Consider the following 17,770-nt stretch of genomic DNA (forward strand, 5'->3'; position numbering starts at 1 on the left):
TCAGTATATAATAATATTAGCGGATTTTTTACAATTAGTTTAATTAATACTCGAATAGTTACTATTATAATGTCGAGCAATGGGTATTAAAACTACTTATATCTAAAGGCGTCCGATAAAAGACCACTGGCAATTGCAAGGGAAGCACTATTTATATAAGTGATGCATTGGCGTGATAACACGTTTAGAAAGTGGCGTTCAATGAGTGTGCATGAGAGGAAATAGGTTCCCATTGAGCGTTCCCGTAATCACGACCGAGCGCCGAGAGCCGCACAAATGATCGGTCGCGCTGCGGCCGCCGTTTCTAGATAATGAATTACCAAGCCATTGCTAGCTTGCAAAATCTAACCGGCGTCGTATCCGTTGTAATAAGGTTAGCCGTTCCCTCTTACTCCCTGGAGCCGCTTAGCCGCTCGCGACCACTTCGTGACTCGGGGTGCCTTCGGGAGCATCCATGGGCGAATTATCTTCTGAAATGGCTAATATAAATTATCTTTAATGGGTTTTATTGCTCTCAAATGTTTTACTAGACCCAGTTTATTTGGAAAGTTAAGGATTGTTAGAATCGTATATTTGTTACAATACAATAATCGTTGAAAATTATCAAATGAATCTGTACCTAATCGACGAAGTGTGAACTCTATAAAACCTTTTTTATCGAGATTTTTACGACTCTCTTTACACTATCCCAGCTATATACAGCGAATGAGATGAAGCGAGACCGCGGGTGGTGTAAAAAAAAATAACTCTATTTTGCCCTACCTAATAGTCAATATTGAAGATGAAATGAATACGTAGTGAATCTTGCGAAAAAAGTAAACAACAATGCCAATGGCATAGATGAAGTGAGTATTATGTTTTGAGAAGCGTGGATGTTAGTAGTATAAGACTTTTTATAGAACTATTTTTATCCTAACTGTACTACGATTACATCCAATTTTTTATATCTAAAGAATGGCAAAAAGTTCATAGTAGACTTAATAGAAAATGATAACCGTTATCCGTATAAAACGTAAGATGTCAGAGATTGAACTAATTTTATCTTTCTGACCTAATTAATAACGTACCTAGTATCTACATACTGTTGCTACATGAAAATTATATGTAAGACTAGCTAATTTCCGCGGCTTTGTTAACCCTTTCCACTCCAATGTCGAGTGTCACTCGACATTGATTTTGTGCCATACCAAAAGGGATTATAAAGATTAGAATTAAGAATTATAATATAGTATCCTGTAATTACTCATAAAATAAAGTTTGTCATATAAGAAAAAATCAACTTTATTTACAAAATACGAAAAAACCCCTAAAAGTTAAGTATACTCACACTTTATGAACGATTAATCACATATTCTTCATTTTTCATACCTAGCAAATTACCTCTTAATTAGCCTCATACGGAATAGATTGATAGGGAACTAGGATTACCTTATTATCATTACATTTCTAAAGTAGAACAAAATATATTTAATGTTTTGTTCGCACTTATATGTCTTACCTACATACCTGTCACGCCCTAACCACTGTTGACATTGATTATATCTAATAAATTATATTGGTACTATGGATACTATACTTTGATAATGAATACCTAAGTCTATACTTAGGTATTTATTATCAAAGTATAATAGTACAATATTTGAATAATTAACTTAAATACCTATGTATTTAAGTTAATTATTCAAATATTGTATTGTAATAAAAAATGATATTTATCTACAGTTAATTTATAAATCTACACACGTCGTTTTTTATTTATGTAATTATGAACTGATCTGATTAGGAACTGATTTTTATGTATGTAATTATGAATTGTTGGTAAACTAATAAATGAAAAATATATAAATAAATCACACTCTATCTCTAATATATAAAATTCTCGAGTCGAGGTGTTTATTACCAAACTCCTCCGAAACGGCTTAACCGATTTTTATGAAATTTTGTATGCATATTGGGTAGAACTGAGAATCGGCCAACATCTATTTTTCATACCCTTCAATGATAAGGGCGACCCACCCCTAAATATATATTTTTAATTTTTTGTCAATTTTTTTTTATTTTTATTTTATTATGATCTTCTTTCTTATTAAACTTTATTTTATTACAACTACAAATTTTTACCCTTTTACGATTAACCCCTGTTTTTAATCGCGATTTTTATATTTTGCGATAGGGTTGTAAGATGACAATCGAATATAATAATTGTAGTACGATAAATTTTCATGTATGGTATATAATTACAATTTGCTTTAATTATATCTTTTTTTTTTTCAAATTAATCGTCAACTCTCACCGGTTGATAACTGATCAACTACCAATCGATCAGTTACAGACCAGAGGGAGACTTTGTACAAAAGTCGTTTGCTTGGGTACCTCTGTCCCATTCGTGTTTCAACCGTAAAGCAGTTGTGTTTGCATGGCTGTGTTTCGGTTTAAAGGGTGGGATATGTCGTGAATTTATAGGGTACAGAGGAATAACACCTGAGTCCTCAAGAATGGCAACGTTAAGGGAGTTTCATGGGCGAAATAGTATACTCTGTTATGTCCATGGTACTGCTCATTTCTATGGCGACGGTTACCACTTTCCATCAGGTGGGCCGTCAGCTTGTTTGTCATTCTAAGTTGTATAAAAAAAAACATAACGGAGTAAGCATGAGAACCATTTTTTTTATTTTATTTGTGTCTCGATTGTAGCAGTGACTGTTATACGTCATCATATCATTTTAACTTTTCAGTGCAACTCTCATGTTAATTTTTATTCTCATAGTTAATTTATTATTATTTTTAAGTTGCTATTAAGTCATTGGTACTTTGGACAAGGTATGCATTGTCATGTATTTATATTTAAAAATGAGTCCCTCGGGATGTGTTGATCATCAGGAACAGTACAACTAACGGAAATTGAAACACAACCTGAACCATTTCACGGTTTACTTATCGGTACGGATCCAGAATCTACCCTATTCCTAAAGTCAATTCGCACATTCAATTCATGTTTCCAAATAACATGTTTCGGTGTACTATAAATCATTCAAAGTATTGCTGTAAACGGTCAAAAATTTAATTCCACGTTCAAAATCAAAGACTATGTTTATCACAAAGTGAGATCATTTCTGCTAATGCCAAACGAATTTCATAATTTTTTACAAATTTACTTTATGGGTGGCGAGAACTCTGAACGCGCACTTGCCAATCGCGTGGCTTAAATAAGGTATACTTTAATTGTTTGCAACACTTTACAAATTCCTCTTTCAATTGTAATTATATCCCCACACATTTATTGTGTTAGTTTTTTTTTTATTGAACTAAAAAATATATTCTACAAATAATGTATATGGTAAAACAACGTTTGACGAGTCCGCTAGTTATTATATAATATTAGGCTATTAGAAAAAAGGTTTTTGAGTAGTGACCCGGAATGGACAAATGCAGTGTAGGACGACTTTCTCACTAGATATTCCTTATAGTAGTCCTTATAGCAGATGTTCCTTATAGCAGCAGTCTATGGGGGTGGCCTATGTTCAGTAGTAAACAGATAATGGTCGAGATAATGATGATGAATAGGCTATTACTATTCCTCATTATGGTATGATATGTATATATACACAAGGCTTAAAAACATTACAGCTCTTTCATCTTAGTACCCAACTAAGATATAGTTGGGTACTAAGATGAAAGAGTTATGGAAATCCCGTTAAGCGTTTATATCACGCTGTGTCTAGTTGAACCTCACTAAATCCACCAATTTTGGTATTAATGCTTTTGAATGACAATTAAACTAAACGTTCAAAGGTAAACTTTCGAGGACGTGGGAGTTTTGAAAATGTAAGTGCTGATCCGGGTTAATTGTTCATAGAAATCACCATGACCATTCTTCTATTGAAATTTAAAGCTTTACGCTTATGATGTAGAAAGTATATTAACCTCACATAATATAACATAACAGAAAGTGAAACGAAAATAGCAACTCTCTATATCACATCACACTTCAGATCTTCCTTATTTAAAAATTTTAAAAAGAAAATTTGTGAATAATAATATAATGGTAATCCCATCTGCGTTATTGATATACGCTGAGGGTGCACTAGAGTGGGATTTAAAATAAGGATTAAAGCAGGTTTTTTTTTAAATAGATAATAATGAAATTGTTACTCCGCATGCACTAACGGTATACGCTGGCTGGGCACCAATGAAGAATAATGATACGTGAGGTTGAAAAAGAATGTCAATTAACCCAACGTGTTAAATTCATTTGTAACTGAATACAATGGTTTCCAGGGAGCACCACAAAGAGGTTGACCTAATAAGATATATTACTAGCAATGAAGTTACTTATCCCTATTACTAACAATTCCTTCTCCCTCCTGTTGAAAGCATGTGATAAGTTTATCAAGACATGACTATAATGACTTCTAGTGGGGACCGATTAACCTCCACGGTGATCAAAAAGGGTATATTGCCAGAAATGGGTCCGATACTTTCTGTATATATTAAAAACCCCCTCTCCACTAACAGGACAATTACTACTTTACATCAGGTGGGTTGTCAATTTATTTGCCATTATATACTGCAAATATTTTTGATATCATATGCATCTAAGTAGATCTATTGTATTGTGAAGAAGTCACAATACAATGTGTTAATATTTATTTTTATCACGATATTATAAAAGGTGCCAAAGGGAATCAACCATCCATACATCAGTGCAAAATAAGGAAAACATTAAATAAAATCCGCTACCAAGACAGCTTGGTAATAGGCTAATATCCTTCTTTTATGAAAACAAATTTCCTATGTCTAGTAGTATAGGAAATTAATAGATTCTGGTAAAATAAATATCCTATTAAGCCCTAAGTTTAGAATTTTTGCAGAGTTTTGATTTTATAATACTGTTAATAAACGTGTAGTATTTTTAGTAGATTATAATAATTTTTTTTTTACAACACAGACGGCAACGGAGCATGCGGCTCACCTGATGGTAAGTGACTACCGCCACTGATGATCACCCAAAACTGGACGTCGCTAGATATATCAACGCCAAGAACCCTTAGACTCGACTTATTATCAAGGGAAATGCCCTGAAAGTGAGGAGATACGACAAACTGCGCCTTTTTTGCAGTTAACGCGCAGACTTGTGTCTTTTTAGGGTTGAATTGTACAAGATTGTTTTTACCCCAAATCGAAACTTATCGAGTGAAGTTTCTATTTCAGACACAAGTATGTTCTGGCACTCATCGGTATGTGCCCGCGAAATCTTTGCATAACCGGTATATAATGCATCTCCTGTACTGTCATTCCCATAGCAATGAATATTACTAATCTGTAACATATCATTGATATGCAGAAGAAACAGGGTCGGAGATAGTACAGAACTTTACGTTTCTTGAGAAAACTGGCGTCCAAACTGTACAATCTCGCAGGCAACCCAAACGAGGGTAGTTTCAAGAGCAGCGTTTTGTGCGATATCGGATCAAAGGCTTTCGCAATATCCAGACTAACAGTTAAGGCCTCTCCCTTATTCTTGAGTGCCACTGCCCATCGGTGTGTTAAATAAACCATAAGATCATCTCCCTTTTTAGGAATCGGATATACCAGGACAGTCGTCCAAAACTTTGGGACTATACCTGATGAGTAACAGAGCCGAAAAAGACGCGTAAGAACCGGAAGCCAACTCTGGCGTACACCTCCTAAGCACAATTGGAGGAATACCATTGGGTCCACTCGACTTATGGATTTCAAGGGAAAGAAGTGCTCTACGCACTGAGCTTTGCGTGAATTTAATATCAAGCATAGAGATCTTACAACGCGGGATTGACGCAAAGAGGGATCCAAGGAGTTCGGCCTTTTCTTTGACGCACAGAGCCAACGAGTTATCCTCGCTGCGCAATGATGGAAAAGATGACTAACAGAAATTCCCTTGTGCAGCTTTGGCAAGAGACCGGAAAGCTCGAGATCCCGAAGGTAAACTAGCTAACCTCTTGCTTATTCTACTAATATGCTCTGACTTCGCTGTGGCTATAACTTTTTTGGAAAACCTAGAGGCAGAATTGTATTTATTTTTAAGGACACTGGTATTTGGATCTCGCGACTCCAAATCTTTAGCCCAGGCTAGGAAGCACTCCTGTTTCAAACGAGATGCTGTTCTACAAGAGGCTCCATACCAAGGCTGGGATTTCTCACAGACGGGCACCACAGAATTAGGAATAAATAATTCCATTCATCCAACATAACGGAAAGGTTGTTATAGCTGAACATGAATACAGGTCTGTTGGTCCTTTATGGCGTCTTTACTAGGAATTAAGTTGATGATTTTCAGAGAAATCACAACGCGGTTCATTTGTTAGGTTGTATTACTAGCAATGGAGCGGCTGGTCTCCATTATTAACATTATGCGTCACATATTTTATTAACCAGGCATAATATTTCATGATATTGTGCTATTGTGCCTTGCTACTATGCTATTCAGGAATACAGATCCAACAAAATACAATAAGCATTGCTCCATCACAGTGTGTAAGTAATCTAATTTAAATCTTACTGGTGTAACAGATGCTAAATATAGACGGATGATATATACAGATTGACTATCATTTTATCCGTACCACATGGCATGTTCTAGTTTCTTCAAATGATCTAAAATGTAACCATAATTAATTATCATACTTTTAATTTTTGATGGCAATATTTTTAGAATCGATTACGTCATGATATTTTGACAACTTAACAAGGAATAGAATATTATTTTACTCGTTGCCTATTTACTTTTCTTATTTTGACCTACAAAGATTTTAATGAGTTATTATATACTAATAATATAATTTTGCTTAACTAAGTAACGAGTTAGTTTCATAATCAGTTGACTTGCAAAATATCCTATACGCATGTTTATTGCAAATACAGTTTAAAACAGGTTTAAACCTTTGTTCAATAGTCATATTAAATAGGCATATTTATCAGATGATTCCACAATACACGGACAGATAGATACTTTTTATTGTTTTCTCCAAATGTAGTAAGTAGGAAATTTATCATAAACATTAACAATACAATACACAAATATCACATAGTTTATGTAATAGTAAAACAATAAGTACTTATATTTTTTATTTATAAAAAGAAAGACAAATAGCAAAATGATCTGAAATCATTTTAAACTAAAATCCTTGTGCGGATAACGATAAAATATAACAATAATGGGTCAACATATATATAAATTATACTTTTACACAGTAACTTTAATACTTTCACTGATCATAATGCTTATAATAAACCCTATTATGTGATTACTTTGGTACATGTTTACAGCAATATGACGTTGCTTATTACAACTGTCTGTCACGTAATAATGACTTTTGCTTTATTCATGTAATACAGTTATATTTTAGATTATAGGTTGTCCCCGTAACATACAAGTTACAGTTAATAGTCGAAACTTATATAACGGCAGCTACTTGTATCTAATTATACATCAGTCAGAAAAAAACGATATAACATATCCGAAGTTTGAGTTATAAAACTACTTATGTTTCGTGTGAGGGATATTAATGCTGGTTTATTACATATTTTAATAGGCTCAGTAGTATTTGAAAAATATTTCTATTTTGAGTTTAATGAATGAAAAAAAGGTCGTATTCCAAATCCCATTTTCTATAGAACATTACTTTTAATAAGATACTTTAGAATAGCTTCGCCGTAAGAGCTGTTAAGCCCTTAAATATTTCTTTTCCTCTTTATTCGGTGGCTGTAATTTTTTAACGTGAAATAAGCTTACATATACATTTGTAATGGTAATAACAAAGGAGACATTGTTTACCTATAAAATAAAATAGGTTTTTTTAATTAGCTGATGTATAAAATACTTTTTAAACAGATATTTTGGACTACAGTCGATAAAAAAAATTAAAATAACCTATTATTTAAGATTTTTTTCCTCCGCCTGACTTCAAACCGAGTTTAATATTGGCGAGGTTTATATGGTTACATAATGAAAGCAAACTCCATCAATTGGAAAAATAATCATCAATAACGGCATAGAAGACGTACAGATGTGAATGTCAAATCCAGTGCCTCCTTTTTTGTAGTGATTTGTAAAGAAGGGGATAACGAGAATACTAAGACTACCTAATATAGATTTAAATTTTAAGTTACCTGATACAGGTTTAATAATAGCATGCCACTTACATTGTACTTAGTAATGTCGTTAACTTGAGTTATGTATTTACTTATCTACATACTTGAGAATTTCAGATTGCGGGGTGTGAAGTGTTTACAAGATGTGATAAAACATGCAACAGACGCGTTCTATGGAATTAAACGCACTTTATCTTTCGGGACAAATGTAATGGAAGAATTATACACGGGCGTTGACGGAATTAGCTTAAATAGGTCTTGCACAATTTGTATGTAGATGTAGGCTGCAAAATAAGAATAGGAACGAAGAGAAGACTAAGCTTTTTTAGTATCCCGTTTAATGAGTGCGTAATCTATTTATTTATTCACAAGATTTTCTGTCTCTAATATCACGAAAAACATTTTTGCAATTTTAAGAAATAAGTAAGTAGGTTAATGTTTATTGACCACAAATGCTACAACAAAGCCACAGAAAATAGCTAAATTAAAGAGAAAATTTCTCTATTCATTTATACTAATAACAGCAACTGTAGTCACAATAAATAATACCTATTTACTTATTATTTAAAACAGAAATAATACTACAAATATCAATGGTTTCAATAATGATAAAATTAGTATGGAATCAACACAAAACCCTCTCGTTTGCTAAAAAAAATTATAAAAATCGATCCTGATTTAGCGAAGATATTAAAAATCAAGTCGCTATATGTATGTAGTTTAGAGGTTATAAAGAATTTAGGAGAATCATTAAATACGAAAAGTATATTCCAATAATTATTGCGTGACTGAAACCATTTCGAAACAAGTAGGATTTAATTTTATGTTTTGTTATTATTCAAAGAATTTACTCGTATTTAGGACCATGCAAAATAGCAACAACTTATAACAATTTTGATCGTAAACAACTTTATTTATATATTAACTGCATAATTAATTCATTCTTAATAAATGCTGCGAGTAATGTTACCTATATTATATTTTTATAAGCTTGTATTGTTTTCACGAGGTTTTAATTAATTGTATATATGACTAGTGTTACGGCCCGGTGTCGCATGGGTACATAGTTTTTGAAAATACATAAAATATATAGCCTATATTACTTGCTGGTAATGTATATTTCTATAAGTGATAGAATTTACAAATCGGTAGAGTAATTTTTGGGTTTATCCATTACTATCAAACAATCAAATCTTTCGTCTATATAATATTAATATGGATATTGTTAAATATATCCTGTTCGGTTTCGCCATATTTAAAATTCGAACAAGTGCTTACTCTTTCCAGTATCAACAAAATCTACTCGTATATTATAATCTACTCTTTTTTTAATTTGGCACATCCACAAGACAGATGCTGGCAACCGTTTTCGGATACGTCCAAGTTTGTAACTTTTCGCATTTCCTCGGTGGCGTGTCTGGTGGCAATCTCGCCACTGTCGCATGTTGTGAATTTGTTATCCTCTATACAGGATTAGCAGGTTGCATTGTGTTCAACTTGTCCTTAGGTAACCGCAAGATAAATTATGCTATTCCGCTTGTAGTATAAACAGGAGTATGTTGGTATTGTTGGTATCAAGGCATATTAAATAGTCAGGGAACATTTACCATGGTAATGTTATAATTACCGCAAACATTATTTACGTTAGAAGCTATTTATTTTGCATAATGTGTACTGGTGAATGCAACAATGCTTAGCCGAGGCAGTCATATATCTCTGCTACATTAATAGCAAAGATATGACTATATCGCACATTGAATTTGAATTGCGAGACATGATTATGCATGGATTATGAATCAACACTACAATTTTTACTTCTTTTGTTTAAATTATAAACAGTTAAATGATATATGATATTATAGACAATACCTATTTTCATTCTTTCTAAATGGGTCTTGTATGTATAGCTAGTCTAGTAAGAAAGAAAAAAAGTCTACATTTTAACTATTAAAATATAGTGTTGTGATAGACGAACTTGTGAAATTGTATTATAATGGTTCCTTGTTGTCTTTTGGTTTAGAACCCTAAAATAGATTTCTATTTTTACATATATCTATACAACGGAATGCTTCAAGATTAATAATATTTTTTGGTTCATGTCGATAATTATATATTGTATTTAATTCAGACATTTAATAAAATCAAATATATAAATGAAGTGCGGTCCGATAGAACATCCAATGTTGTTTGGAACTTCGTTGATGTGTTTTCGATATCATCGATATGGCTCATTATAGTCATTCTCAAAAGGGCTCATGTCCTATAGCTTTAGGCGACCGGAACGATGAGGTCGCGTCAAGTCGTTTGCGGAGTGAAGTGCTTTGCCAACGAAACTGGGCCATTCAAGCGTTCACAGAGATAAGAATATCAGTTTTGGGTAGGTGAATCTTTTCTATTTATATCGATAAGAGTGTAAGACCTTTTATTTGGCTCGTATTATTATAAAGATGACATAATATAATATAATATTATAAAGAGACATGTAGTTGTTAATATTTTATTTTTAATATCTACCTAACTTAGAATGAGAAACGAAAAGAAGAATGAGAAAGTGGTAACCGTCACCTATAAACATGGATTATATGATTATCATGGACATAATAGAGTATACTATATGCCATGATATCCTTCATGCGTTGTCGTTCCTGAGAATTAAAGTGTTATATCTCTGTACTCTGTAATTTCATTTAATGTATATATCCCACTCTTTAAATCGAAACATAGTCATGAAAACATAGCTGTTTCACGACAAAGGCAAAAACACGAATGGGACTTCTGTCGGCCCATTCGTATTTCAGTACTTCTGTACCCGAACTGATGAATTTTGTACAAAGTCTCCCTTTAGTAATATGAATATGGGTGTTATAAAGTGAAATATTTTCATACAATCGATAAATAGAGAACCTCTACGGCATAGTAGCTGTTTAATGGTACACTTATTGGTAAATAATAAAAGGCACATCATGTGCAAATGGCATCTACTCTCAGGCGTGTCTTTGTGCATAGTAAGCAGTTCTGCTCGCATCCTGGAGTGAGCATGCCCTACCCCCTCCCCAGCCTTTACACATACATACAGCTATGGGCACAGTTACCAATAATAATAAAATTTAACATGTTGGGAGGCGGGCGTGACAGATATTTATTATAATATTTACCCAATGCGTTTGCATGTGTTTTTATTGGTATAAATGTTTCTACAATTCAACGCCGATAGTACATGATTCATATGTGTAGGTATGTAAATTTCTAAACATACCACTTTTACTATTACATAGAGCATCACTTATTCATGTCGTATATTTCAATTTAGTCAAACTTAAGGTGATTGAGTGGTTCCAACTGCAGAGATGAACGTTGATTTGCGTCTTGCAAGATTAATGCTACTGACCTATAACGACCTGCCTTACTTTCTCTTATTTTGCGACGCTGGCGCAGACCTTGTACCATTAATCTTGTTAATGATATTAAATGATGAAAAATCCTTCTTAATATTATAAATGTGAAATAGAGTTTGTCTATAACCAACACTAGGCAATCAATGTTTCAAACACAACTAATCATTTAGTGCCTTATAGTATTTTTTTTGTTGTTCACGTTGTTTAATTTTATTTTCTAAATTTGAAAAATACATAAAATTTATTTGATTTATTCTGTACATAAAATGGTATTGCATTTATATGATTAGCGTTTTGAATTAACTCTTTATTATCACCATCATCATTTTAGCCATTAACTGTCCACTGCTAAAAATAGACTACCATAAGGAACGGTTCTGAACCAATTGCATCCACTGACTCCCTGCAATGCATTTGAGGAAGTCAGTGGAGTCATCGCTACATCTAATGTAAGATCGTCCTGCATTTGCTTTTACGAACTTTTCGTTCCCATCAGTTGTCGGTTCTTCGAGCCATGTGAATAGCCTATTGCCACATCTGTTTGTTAATTCTTCGAACTATGGCGGTCAGTTTGACGGCCCACTTTGAACATAGCTTCTCCATAGTCCGTTGAGCAACTTACACTTCTGCATACGGATGTATTCAAAATGTAGGATGTGACATTTCGGTTTCATAGGCAATTATTGGAAACACGCACTGATTAAAGACCTTCGTCTTCAAACTTTGAGATATTTTGAATAAGAGGATGTAGCATAGTTTCCCAATAGTTGCCCAGCCGACAGCCAGCTTAACTTTATGCCATATTTTATTTTAAATCACTTTTATTTACTTGTTTGCACAAATATATCAAAATAGCATAGTTAATATAGGTACATTAAATGCTACAATTCTTACATACATCTCTTACTTCATTTATATACTTTCATAACTCGTCCCATGCGTACACACCGATCCTGAAGACTCTTCATTCTGAAAATAATTAGACATATCTAATTATGATATAGGTTAATTATTAACAAAATACAGAATCTCCTTACAAATTGCTACTGAAATTTTCATCCACAACAACGTTAAAGCGAGTGCGAAGGTTGGACGTGGTAAAATTTCATTAATAAATATACATAGATAGATCGTCCCAGACCCGGCTTTATGGGCCTATCCTAATCCTATGAAATGTTTGAGAATTTATTAGTGATAAAAAGCCTACTCATCGATATTTTTTCATACCTACAAAAGAGGCTCCCTGCCTGATCCCTACAAAGGGTTCATACTTTAGTTCTTACTTTGAGCTCATTTATCTAACGGTTTTATTATATCGATGCTACTGTGAAACTTAATTTCTACTATTTAATTATATATGAATCGATAGTTATGCATATTTTATTTATTTATTCAAACTTTAATGCACATTTAAATTCTATTTATATTCTATTAATATTCAATTTTAATGTAATTATATCTATAAAATTTGGCGGACTTAACACCGGACGGTGTTTTCAACTAGCCAACAACAAAATAAAACTACTTATACCTAGTCCGTGTACTAATAATAGACCAATTTATAACCTCTTACTTGCAGAGTCATAATTAATAGGATATTAATTGGTTATAAGGTAGTCGGTATTTTTATTGTAATTGCTTTAAATATAGAATACAAATAAAACTACTTATAACTATAAATTTTACTACTAAATAAACTTTATAAGTTCACATTTTTATACTGTTACTGACTTTATATCAGTATATAATGTATTCCATATATTGAGTAAGGATATAATCTACTCATATGTACCAAGATATAGTCGAATCCATTTTAAATTAAGGAAAGCGGCATGAATTGGTAAATAACATCTTATTATATGAACAATCATATCTTATTAATATTATATATGTAAAATTTTTAAACGATAGATGTATATTTGGTAATCTTTCAAGCAAAAATTACTAAACGGATTTAAATGAAATTTGATAGGTAGTTTTTATACTAATTTAGCACATATAGCGTTTTACGTACTAATCCATGCGGAAGAAACCGCAGAATACCGCTAATTTATAGTTCTTAGAATTAGTTATGGTGGCAAACAAGTGTACGGTTTGTCTGATGAAAATCGGTTAGGTACCATAACTTATGGAACCCTGCAACTACAATGTGTCATTTTCGCGTTTCCGACTATCTCTGTTATCTATGATAGATAATAGAGTCTTAGGTTTCAAGAAACATTTATCATGTTTAACACCTTGCCCTCATCCCGAGAACAACGTCTATATACAAATAGAATGCAACGATGATTTTATAAATAAAACATAAATCATACATAAAATTTCTTTTCTATTCCCATCACGTAAGCTTTTAGCATGAAGTCTGCCATCTAAATATGGATCTATGATTAAAGGTTACCTAGGACACCTAACATTAGTGTGCATGGCACTTAGTACTACTGGTACTACCAAAAACAAAAGGCGAACTGGTTGTGCCATAGCCTTTTAAGAATATCTGCGCACTTCCTAGTCTTATTTAGGAATCGAAGAACAAAAAACAAAAGGCCTATTGATTGCGCTTTGAATTTGTATACATAATAATATTTATTAATTTATATGCATGAACTAACACGAAAAACCTGCGTTCATTAAGGTGCGTTATAGTCTTAGTGCATGTAGACATTCAGTGGGGTCGATGTAATGATAATGGCATATGTATGTTTTTATTACAAATACTTCTAAAATAGCCATGCTTACAGGCTTATAGGGGAGACAGTACGATCCTTTGAAATCACAAAATTGTTTTTTTATTATCTTAATGTATGTGTTCATTGACATCTGAATAGTTTATAAAATACTAGCTTTTACCCATGACTTCGTCCGCGTGACTCGATGGCTGACTGTTTAAAGACCGAGGTAAAAAGTAGGCTATATCTTTCTCCATCGAATATAGTACTTATATACCAATTTTATAATAATTGGTTAAGGCGTTATAAGGTAAATATAACAAAAAAAATTCACTTTCATCATTTATAAATGATGGGCTAAGGATATGACAAGTTAGGTTACCATACCATTTTCACCCATCAAAATAAAAAAAACCACTTTCACATTTATAAATAGTAAGGATATGACAAGAAGAGAAGGTATGTATAGTGTAACTTCATTTTATAATGTCATTTAATAATATTAGTAAACCGTACCTCCGTTTATATCTTCAATAGATATTAGAATACAGTTTTCTTTTTTTATTTATTTATATATTAGAATACAGTTTTGCCATTGGCATTCGCCATTTTACAAAATTTATTTATAAAGAATAAATAAAATAAAAAATATATATTCTTTTACCTTTATATAATCAGTAAATAAGTATTATTATTTCTATCTTTCTTTCATAATATAAATATAATAATTTATATACCTACATCTACCTTCATATTATTATGTAGTCTGAATAATAGCTTCGAGCTCATATGTTCTTGGTTGTTATGCGAAGGCATCGTGTATCTACTAATTAATACATATTCTCACAGTGATTAACCTTATCTTAGAAATTTTATTTGATTATAATATCTAACATTGGTTTTAATTAAAGTATTTAATGTATTAGAAGATTTTATTTCACAAAAAAATTAGAATAAACACATTAAGCAATAGAAAAAATAATCATCAAAATTACAAATATCTACATATATACATGCGGCACAATCTATGAAAAATACAGAATTAACAATTATAAAAATATATTATGTTGAATTAACACTTCACGTAAAGCATATACCTATTAGATATAATACAAGTAATTATGTTATTGACATTAGATGTACATGCACTATGACGTCACTAGAAGCACGATTGTTCATTGAAACTATAAAGATAAAATGAGTGATTGGCAACCACAAAACGCCAACGCATATAGGTACATATGCCACATAGTTTTAGTAAATAGTCTTGATACGTCTTCTAATTTTTATTGGTTTTAAAAATAAAATAAACAGAAAGTCAGTTTAAATAAAAATATTAATTTGATAATTTGTTTGTTTGTTCCTTTATTCATACATTTGTTTGTTACCTCTTAGCTCCTTAACAGCTTAATCAAGTATTTGGAATGGGGTATCCTTCCCATAAATTAACTATTATACCAGTCTATTGGCATATCCGCGTCATTCCAAGTCGCGGGTAGAGACTAGAAATACCTATAATAAATTTATACAAAAACCTTTTTAATTTAGCTCTTTATTTATACATTTCAATATGTCAAAATTGTATAATTAACTTTTAGTATTCGCAAATGCTCCCAACATTTGATTTCAAATATTAGATTATACTAGAAATATTATTTTAAAAGTTGATAACATATCCCCGTTAACTACATGGTTCTCAATATAAAAATATATATTGCAGCGACGCGTGAATTTTACAGTCCGGTCTCAGCTTGCCATAAGAGGCAGTTTACATTAGGATCTAAAAATATTTGAGTGACGTTCATCCTGTGGGTATAGTAATGGTCGACATAACTTTTTAATAACTTTGATCATGTAATTTTTATAACAGTTGCCAGCCATAAATGATAAAACGTGATCCATCTTCGAAGTGGTCATCAAGCAGTAATGTGACCTAGTTGCCTTGATTTGCTCAAATTGACTACTTAAGCGTAGATTTGTTTGACCTAGCAAGTAATTTGGTACGTGAATATGTCTCGAGTGATTCTACAAGTGTATGTAGAAGATAGATATGTCGGAATAATGAGATATTTGAAATTGTTCCTAATGAGTTTTTGTAGAAAATATGTAATACTTATAATAATTACATACCTACATATATGGTATCGTACAGCTGTAGGTTACGCTATTTATATTATAATGAAATGTAAGTTCGCTACTAAAAATACTACTACTGTTCCAAGTTCTAGTTTGATTTATTCAAAATTTTATTCATATTATTCATCCAAATGTGTTATCTTTGTAATTATTATTACATGAATATTATGAATAAAATTTACTTAATCGAGTTTAAGCAATTAAGATTTTATCTGTTATGATATGATCTTGAACTTTATTAAATTAATTTTCATATGTTTGTAACTTTAAACGTATTTGCTGGCAGAAGAACAGTGAACGTAAATCCTTGGTAATCTATTATTTAAATACCTTAATGTCAATTATTTGGAGTTATATAAGACACAATATATAAGGTACATGATACATTTCTCTATGAATAGAGTTTCGCTACATTTTAGAATCAGAAATAAGAATGAAAAAAAGTATTAATCTATGAATCTATAGCCTATGAAGAATAAGGGCCGACAATTAGGAGAAAGCAATATCGTGCAGGCAAACACAGTGAAGACTGACCTTCCATTTTGTAAAAGCGATAATTTCAAACATGATGATATATGTCAGAATATATATACAAATATGAAATTATATATAGTAATGTGGTATCCGGTTTTCTTCATCTATTTAATAAAGGACTAGTGTCTTATTGAGGACTACTCAATAAGAAGCAAACTGCAAACGAATCTATCAGTGCATGTATTTTCATTACCACATGCATGAGAAAGAACAAAAACATCTAACATTGCTGTCTCATTCTGACATTCCATTAATGTTAATGACATGTTCATTTAGGTGTCTATCAACAAAATTATTTAGAGCAGGAAGCTGACATAGAGACAAATACTCAAGAGTCACTAAAACAAGATTGTACAAAAATTGTCTGCATACTCGTACACTACATATTTTTGCTGTGATTCAATTGTATTTATATGACTATATATATCAGTTTCGAGGATGGGACATGGTAGTGAAATTACAAAGTACAGAGGCATACCTCAGGAATAGCGTTGCAAGAAGAGTACCATTGACATCAGAGAGTTCTCTGTAATGTCTACTTTCCATTACATGGACCGTAAGCTTGTTCGCCATTCTGTTTCATAAAAAATACCAAAATATTAACAATGAATGTTATATATATTACAATATATCATATATAAAAGCTAGCGCCCACGGCTTTGTATAAAATGAATTGATTTTAGGTTTTTATTGGATGCTGTTTTTACCGTCATCACTACATTGCAACAAACTATTTATGATTATGCACTAACGATCTTGCTCGAAATCGTTTGTTATTTGGCCGTCCTTGTTTACAGAATAGCTCAGAATAGCACTCTTAGAAATTTCAATTATTACTTATTGAAGTTTGGAAACCTTCCAATTGGTGAAGATATAACTTTTTTTAATGGGTGGAAATGAAATGGTAAC

At 32.0% G+C, this 17,770-nt stretch overlaps 1 protein-coding gene and 1 long non-coding RNA gene across 4 annotated transcripts in view; one reads left to right on the forward strand and one right to left on the reverse strand.

Moving 5' to 3' along the window:
• The window catches only part of LOC113518050 (major facilitator superfamily domain-containing protein 12-like), a 202,078-nt gene that overhangs the window by 55,931 nt on the left and 128,377 nt on the right, over positions 1–17,770 (reverse strand). The window lies entirely within an intron of this gene.
• LOC128202506 (uncharacterized) lies at positions 4,956–6,576 on the forward strand. Of its 2 annotated transcripts, XR_008253819.1 has the most exons (3): positions 4,956–5,237; positions 5,580–5,961; positions 6,065–6,576. It is a non-coding gene; the product is annotated as an uncharacterized LOC128202506 (long non-coding RNA). The 2 variants fall into 2 exon arrangements; XR_008253818.1 differs by lacking the exon at positions 4,956–5,237 and having other exon boundaries at positions 5,274–5,961.

This window comes from Galleria mellonella, unplaced genomic scaffold (assembly GCF_026898425.1).
Source record: "Galleria mellonella isolate WM207_F2 unplaced genomic scaffold, CSIRO_AGI_GalMel_v1 utg132, whole genome shotgun sequence".
Classification (NCBI taxonomy): domain Eukaryota; kingdom Metazoa; phylum Arthropoda; class Insecta; order Lepidoptera; family Pyralidae; genus Galleria; species Galleria mellonella.